Consider the following 8185-nt stretch of genomic DNA (forward strand, 5'->3'; position numbering starts at 1 on the left):
TGGGAAAAATTCATACGAGAATTCATCAGATGAGGATATTAGTAATAGTCGTGAGAACAATCATTTTCAGCATAGTACAGAACATTCGAGTTTCATTGATAAGTGATGATGGAGGCAAAGCCGAATATAAAATTAATGTAGTGGCGGATGCATATGAGGGTGTAAAAAGAGCATGCATCCGCTCCCTTGATTGGTAGATATATATAAAAAGAAGATGTGGTATGATTGCCAATGAGACAACTATCCACAAAAGACCAAAATGACACAGACTTTAACAACTATAGGTCACCGTACGGCCTTCAACAATGAGCAAAGCCCATACCGTATAGTCAGGTATAAAAGGCCCCGATAAGACAATGTAAAACAATTCAAACGAGAAAACTAACGGCCTTATTTAAGTAAAAAAATGAACGAAAAACAAATATATAACACATAAACAAACGACAACCACTGAATTACAGGCTCTTTACTTGGGACAGGCACATACATAAATAATGTGGCGGGGTTAAATATAATTTGTTTGTATTAAATCGTCCAATATTTTTCTCAACGCTTTGCTGGTCAAAATATATTTTGTTCGGAAATTACGCTCCCCCTTTTCCCTTTCAAATATTCTGCATATGTCCCTGAAATTTATGCTACTATAAACAATTTAGGCCGTTATTTTTTTTACATAAAATTACTTCGCATTTTGCCTGCTTTAGAAATTAATGCAGGTATAACATGTATACGATATACGAAAGACCGAAACAACTTGTTAGACACTCACAATATATGATGCTCAAATTATTACAATTCAGTTATAAATCTTGAAAAATCAAAAATATATATACCTTTTAAAATCACTTTTCATCAAAGTCTTATTTTTGTATTCGATAATAATACAGAAATTTGTACATGAGGTTTTTAGTTTGATACATTTACAAAACTCGTTATACACTTGTTATTTGTCTGTAATAAATATGACGCCTCAATTTAGGATAAATAAGATTGTTCATGTACTAATTCTGTGAAAATAAGGCAATGAGATTTTTGTAGGCGTTGGAAAATGCATTCCAAACCTGGCATTATTATGATTATATGTAGACGTGGGATGTATATTATGGTCTAGACTTACTAATATGAGTAAACACACCAGTCATGTGTTATTCTGAATTGCACGTTGTTATAGTTAATTCTATAAGTTTGAACCATAGAGTCCATATCAAATTTGAAGTATGGAGTTTTACTGTTATACTGAAATTAGTATTGATAGGCAATTCAATGTATCGTACATTGTACTTGCTACGAAATCAACTTGAATTATGTAACTGTTTCATGCATTCTGGTTTCTTTTGCAAATTCACTGCAACATACTTATTAATTCTTATAAAACGTATTTACGTCCATCTCATATTAAACATGGTCATCAAAAAGAGAGTTTTATAGACTTACCATGTATGCTATTTTCTTATTGAATTATAGGACATGTACACGCAAATGTGTCGGCTTTTCCATATTTTCAATATACTATATGAATATTGCATTAGAGACCGAGTGTTCAAATTAAAGCAAATTATAAACTACAACCTACAGATCCAGAACTCTGATACTTTCTTTGCACCAATTTCATAATATCTGTCCGTTTTCTTTTACTTTTTCTTTTTTAATGTCAGAATGTTACATCATAATTTTTAACCATAACCTATAATATCAGATAAACAACCAAGAACAGCGTCAGTGTCAGCTCGTACAATATAACCTACAGTGTTTATGTAGAATTAATGGAGGTTTCTATTTCTTAATGGATTTCAGAATTTTGAGGAGACTTCCCAGCAGAAAAAAAGTTACGCTTGGGAAATTATAACAAACCTATATTGACGTTAGCTGTCGTCGACATCTGATATTTGTTTATAACAAATATATCCCTGTGTGTCATGTTTTAAGAAAATTACATCGTATAAACCACTGGCAGTGTATATAATCCTCTTTTAATCATATATATTTCATTTATTTAGAGTTTGGTCGCCAACAATGCACTAATAGCATTTGGGACATTATAACTGACGAAGGCACATGATGAGAAATGTAAAAAAAATAATAAAGTACTAAAGCAACGGCATATTATCATTAATTACAATTAACTACAATGTACAAGTTATAATGCCTTTAATAGTGAGTTGATAATAGTATCAGTGCGTCTTATGAAAAGAAAAAGCTTTTTGTAAATTTAACTTTTTACTATTGATGTTTTTTATGGCTGTCACGATAGCCGCAGATCAAAGCCAACGCACTTTTCTTCATTACTTATAATCAGATCCGTTTACGGTCAAATATTTACAAATATACATAACATAGAGATCCTTTATACAGATTCCATCCTTTTGATTGGCAGACAACATGCACGTGGTATTTGAAAGATGTGTTTTATATTCAAATAACAGGCAAACTACGATAGTGTGTATGCTTTTCGTGACAATGATACAACAATACGTAGGAAAAACAAAGGTTAAAAGGTTTGATTAAACTCATGTAAATCAACAGTTTGTTGTTTATTTAGCGTTGAATATAAATGAAGGAATTCAGTATTTTGAGGGGGTAGTTCTATAGGGTTGTACAACTCCTCGACTGTGCGAAAAATAAAATTAATGCAAAATACATCATGGACTTCGAAAAATTTTTTTTTTTAACCCTATAGGTACTACAAAAGAAACCTTCATTTCTTAAATGGTTTGAAATGAGAATTTCATTTGTCAAGATACAGCATAGCATAACCGTAACAGAGCTATGACCAATCTAGAAAAGCAACCTAACTAGTAGTCATGTAGATACCTTAGGGTGCATACATTTCCTTAACTTTAGACATTGCTGTCATCACACAATGTAAGAACAAAAATTCACTGGAAAGGGTTTGACATCGGGCTTGACTCATTGCATTCAAGCTGGAAGTAGCAAATACACGATTGATACACCACAAAGTAGTACTGATCTAAGAGTACTTGCAGTTGCTAGGTCAAACCCTAACTTAAACTATTATATAAACCATATTCTACCAAAACACGCTTTTAGAAATAGCGTACATGCAGACGTCATTAATGTCACTTTATAGAACTTAAATCATGGCCTTGTATTAACGACATCCTTGTATCTGGTGTTTTATAAACTCCACGGTTGTTCGTCTTTATAATTTTTTTAGCATGTCTTATTTTTTATGTTGATCTTTGATAACTTCTTTGATAGTCTTTTTAATTTTAAGATGTGTTTGGAATATACACTTTTGGTCGGTCAGTCATGCGTTTTTGTAGTGGCTTTTACTTGTTACTCTTTTGAATGACTTCTTAATACCCAATTAACTGTATAAAGTCTATTTCGAACAAACGATTTTGGTCAGTCAAACTGGATTTTTACTGATATTGTTACGATTGACCCTTTTCTAGTATGTTATGTTTTTTCAGATGTTTCTCGGTCAAACTAGGCATTTTTTCCTTCTTAAAATTTACACTACCAAGAATTTACCCATTTTTTGGGGGGTACATTTCTACCCTCGTACATATCAGTACTGTTCGGCAAGACTGAAAACTTGTAATGTTATACTTTCTATTAATTCAGTACTGTTTATTATTATACAAAAACGGTACATTTACCAATTCTATAAATTCGTAATGTTTCAGTACTGATTTTGTTAACACCCCCCCCCCTCCCATTTACTAAGATCTTTTTCGAACGAACCATTTTGATCAGACACGAGTTAGTTTAATAACTAATCTTTTACGCCTTCTCGATATCCGGTTAGTATCCGGTTAGTATCTTAAGGTCTATTTCGAACCAACCCGTTTGATCAGACACGAGGTAGTTTAATAATTAATCTTTTACGCCTTCTCGATGTCCGGTTAGTATCTTAAGGTCTATTTCGAATTAATCCTTTTTGTCAGGCATATTATGTACTGACTGTACTATGATAGTTTCTGTGCACTTTTCCTCATTCTTGAAGACGTAATTCGTTCATTGTGGTTATCGGTCAACGACGTTGAAGAATGTTATTGCTTTATTTATGAATAAACATTAAACTGAGAAAAATACAGAGGAAATAATTAATCAAAATTTGTATGACTGAATAGGTTCTCCTATTCTCAAGGTTCCATCAATAAATTAAAAAAGGAAATACATCCAGTAAAACTCAAAATTGAATAGAATGATTTTGTGCTTCGGTAATTATTGCTTTTCCAATTGTTTAAAATTCAAAAGCAAAATATGACATAAAATTTAATGAAATATCTGTCAGTGTAAGCATGATAAGTTGAATAGTTTTATAAGACTGTAAAAAAAAAATTCATGAATAAAATCTTTTATGATTTATTGGTTTTTGTTGCTCGAACTAAAAGTGTCTTACAGTGTTTGGAGCCGATTTATAATGAATGCCGCTGATGTTACAATTAACTTAATTTCTTTGATTCAAAGAAGTATAAGGTCATGCAAAAACGTCTGTAAAACATCTATTGTTTATTCATGTCACTGAATATGGAGTCTTAGGTAGTAATGTAAAAATATCAAAACTTCGTGTAGATTGGTTTGGAAATATAACATACGTCATTTTCAAATGCTGAAAAAATGTTTTTAAACAATACATTTCTTGGAAATAATTTGACGCAAGTTCTTTTTCATTCACTGTTGTCTGCTTTCTATTTTAAAGGTTGTTTTCTCGATTGGTACATTGTACATGTATCAGATAGGTTGAATGCACTAAGTATGAAGATGTATTTTGTTTGCATCTGGAAATTTTCAAGGTCTATGGAGATCAGCCACAGAAACGACCTAGCACACACAGCCAAACCTATGATTGAAAACAATCGAAATCGCAAATTCTTTGCCTCTAGGTGTGGGATTTTCTCTCTTTTGTGAAGACCTATTAGTGGTATTGGGCTGATTTTTGCCCTTTGTCTGGTTGTTGTCTTTTTGAAACAGTTCCCGTTTTCGTTCCCAATTAAAATGTAAGCTTCAAGGGATGTGAAATATCCTTAAATTTTCTATGTTGGAATTTGCAAGGTAACTTTGGTAATAACTACAGTACCCCTACCTAATAACCGCTATCTACCGGGTATCGATTTTGTAGATCCAACGGGTAAAACTAATCAAAATCTTTTGTTACACGATTACATAGCTACATTGTATTCCACTTCTTAATAACTTTTGTTGTTTAGTTACTGCATAAAGATATAAGAAGACGTGGTATGAGTCAGACATGGGGTCAATTACATTGGAATGTAATTAATTAAATTACACATTACATTGCAAAAATGATCAATTACATATTACACTGTTTTTGAAATGTAATTAATTAAATTACAATTTCTTTACTAAAGTAATTAATTAAATTACACATTACATTTCGTCATGGTATTTTTTAACAATATTATACATGTATAAATAATGCATGTGTAAAATATTCATGTAAGCATAGTTTAAAGCGTTGCATTTGATAATCATTAGCTATTTTAATGTTTTGTCATTTAGTCTGAATCTCTCTAGTCTGAACACTTTGACATCAATTCTAAATAGCTTTTCGACAGGAGCTAATGTAGCAGATATTGCTTGATCAGAACATTAAAGTTCTATGATCAGAAGATCATCATATTGGAAGGAGGGGGAATTGGTTCCTATTAACTTGCCAATACATCAAGGGGTGTTTTGACATCTCAGAAATGAAGTCATTTAAATTAAACATAATATAAATAAAGATATTATACATAAATCATAAATAATGTTTTTGCATTAAAAATATCAAAAAGTGTGCTCGTCACAATATTGAAAATAATTTTTAGTAAATAATGTATGAATAATGTTTTAATATTAGCAATATTTTGCTAATTAGATAAAAATACATGTAACAGTGGCATTGCCCCTGGACATTTTAATCTGATTAATTGCTGTTTGTTTTTACAGCTGTTAATTTTTATTTCTATAATCCTTTTGTGTATACTTATTTGACAAAATGATTGTGTGCAGTGGTTTTAAATACAAATGAACTGTCTATGAAAGATTTTTCACAGTGACACTTTTTTTGGTTTTTGTTTAACAAGGAGATTAATTACTTATTAATCTATTTAGTTAAAAGATCTTTCTTAAAAACTGTACACTAATATATGATTCTCACATTTATTTAATTTATAATTAAATAATAATTATTAAAAAAAAACATCTGCAGGTCAAATAAATATTAATATACATTGTAACTTCAGTATAAATTATAGACTTCATATATTGAAAAAGTATGTGATATCAATATTTGAAAAACAAGTATTATTTTACAATCTATATTATTAAACACAAATCCTTATCATTAACACCATAAAAGTATATGTAATTGAAATGTAATTCAAAAGTAATTGAGCATTACATGCTTTTTTCAATGTAATTAATTAAATTACCATTACATGTAATTAAAAAAATGCTCAATTACACATTACATTCAATTACATGGAAAATTGTAATGCATTACACTTAATTACCATTACATTTTCAATTACCCCATCCCTGGTATGAGTGCCAATGAGACAACTCTCAGGCATAGATTACCTTAGCTGTATTTGGCAAAACCTTTAGGAATTTTGGTCGTCAATGCTCTTCAACTTCGTACTTTATTTGGCCTTTTCAACTTTTTTGGATTCGAGCGTCACTGATGAGTCTTTTGTAGACGAAACGCGCGTCTGGCGTATATACAAAATTTAGTCCTGGTATCTATGATGAGTTTATTCTCAATCAAAGTCTCAATTTGTAAAAGTAAACCATTAAAGGTCAAAGTACAGTCTTCAACACGGAGCTTTGGCTCACACCGAACAGAAAGCTATAATATAAAGAACCCCAAAATATAACTAGTGTAAAACTATCCAAACGGGAAACAAGAAAAGCAAAGGTCTAATCTATATAAGAAAAAGAAAAAAAAACAAGTAACACTTATTCTTTTTGGCTCAGCATGTTGGAGAAGTATTCAAACTGACTTCAACAAACTGGCTGCATTCCACAATACCTGCTTAAAAGAATATGCAAATTCTTTTGGCAAAACAAAATATCCAATCAGGAACTATTCAAACTGACAGCACAAAGGGACATAAGAGATGAAAAAAAAACAAGAAGATGGAAATGGATAGGCCATGTCTTAAGGAAGGAACCAGCAAACATCGCTAAAGTGTCACTGATGTGGACTCCAACTGGCAAGAGGAAAAGGGAAAGTCCAAAAGAAACATAAAGAAGAACAGTGGAAAGCGAGATGAAAGAGGTTGGGATGTCATGGCGAGAAGAAGAGAAGAAAACACAATACAGAATGTTATGGGTTATGGAGGGATCTAGTGTCGGCCGTATGTGCATCAAAGCACGAAGAGGATTAAGTAAGTACTTATGAAACACATCAACAAACGAAAATCACTGCACATCAGGTTCCTGACTTAGGCAAGGTGCACATAAATAGAGCGGGTTTACACGCATAGTACACTCAACACATAAAAAGGATCTACTAGTATGACACAATAAACCTCTTTTTCGGTATTACTGGTGACTTAATCTGTTATTAAGGTAACGTATTCGGCGCTTTGAAAACTTAAATGAACACAACCTACATGCAGAGCACACACGGAAAGGTTACTGATTTCAAAAAGGAACACAGTGGTTGTCGTTTGTTCATGTGTTCATATGTTTTTCGTTCATTTTTTTTACATAAATAAGGCCGTTAGTTTTCTCGTTTGAATTGTTTTATATTGTCTTATCGGGGCCTTTTATTGCTGACTATGGGGTATGGGCTTTGCTCATTGTTGAAGACCGTACGGTGACCTATAGTTGTTAATGTCTGTGTCATTTTGGTCTTTTGTGGATAGTTGTCTCATTGGCAATCATACCACATCTACTTTTTTATACATACATTTGGCGTGCACATTATGGTTTGTGCATTGACCTCCAATCGCTTTTTTTTCAGAATAAGAATTACAGTGGAATGATAAGTATCCCAAAAAAATATTTAAATGACATGTTCAATTAAACTGCACTTGTATTAAAGAAATTGGATACATTGGAAAATATATTCAGAAAAAATTTTCACAGACATTAACAACAAATCACAACCTCAATGTTATGTCATTTATAAGGACATATGATCAAGTATCAATGTTCCATCTCTTTTTCCTTTAATTACCTTCCATTTAAAGTATCATTCAATCTT

The sequence above is a fragment of the Mytilus edulis genome, chromosome 14 (genome assembly GCF_963676685.1).
Source record: "Mytilus edulis chromosome 14, xbMytEdul2.2, whole genome shotgun sequence".
Lineage (NCBI taxonomy): Eukaryota > Metazoa > Mollusca > Bivalvia > Mytilida > Mytilidae > Mytilus > Mytilus edulis.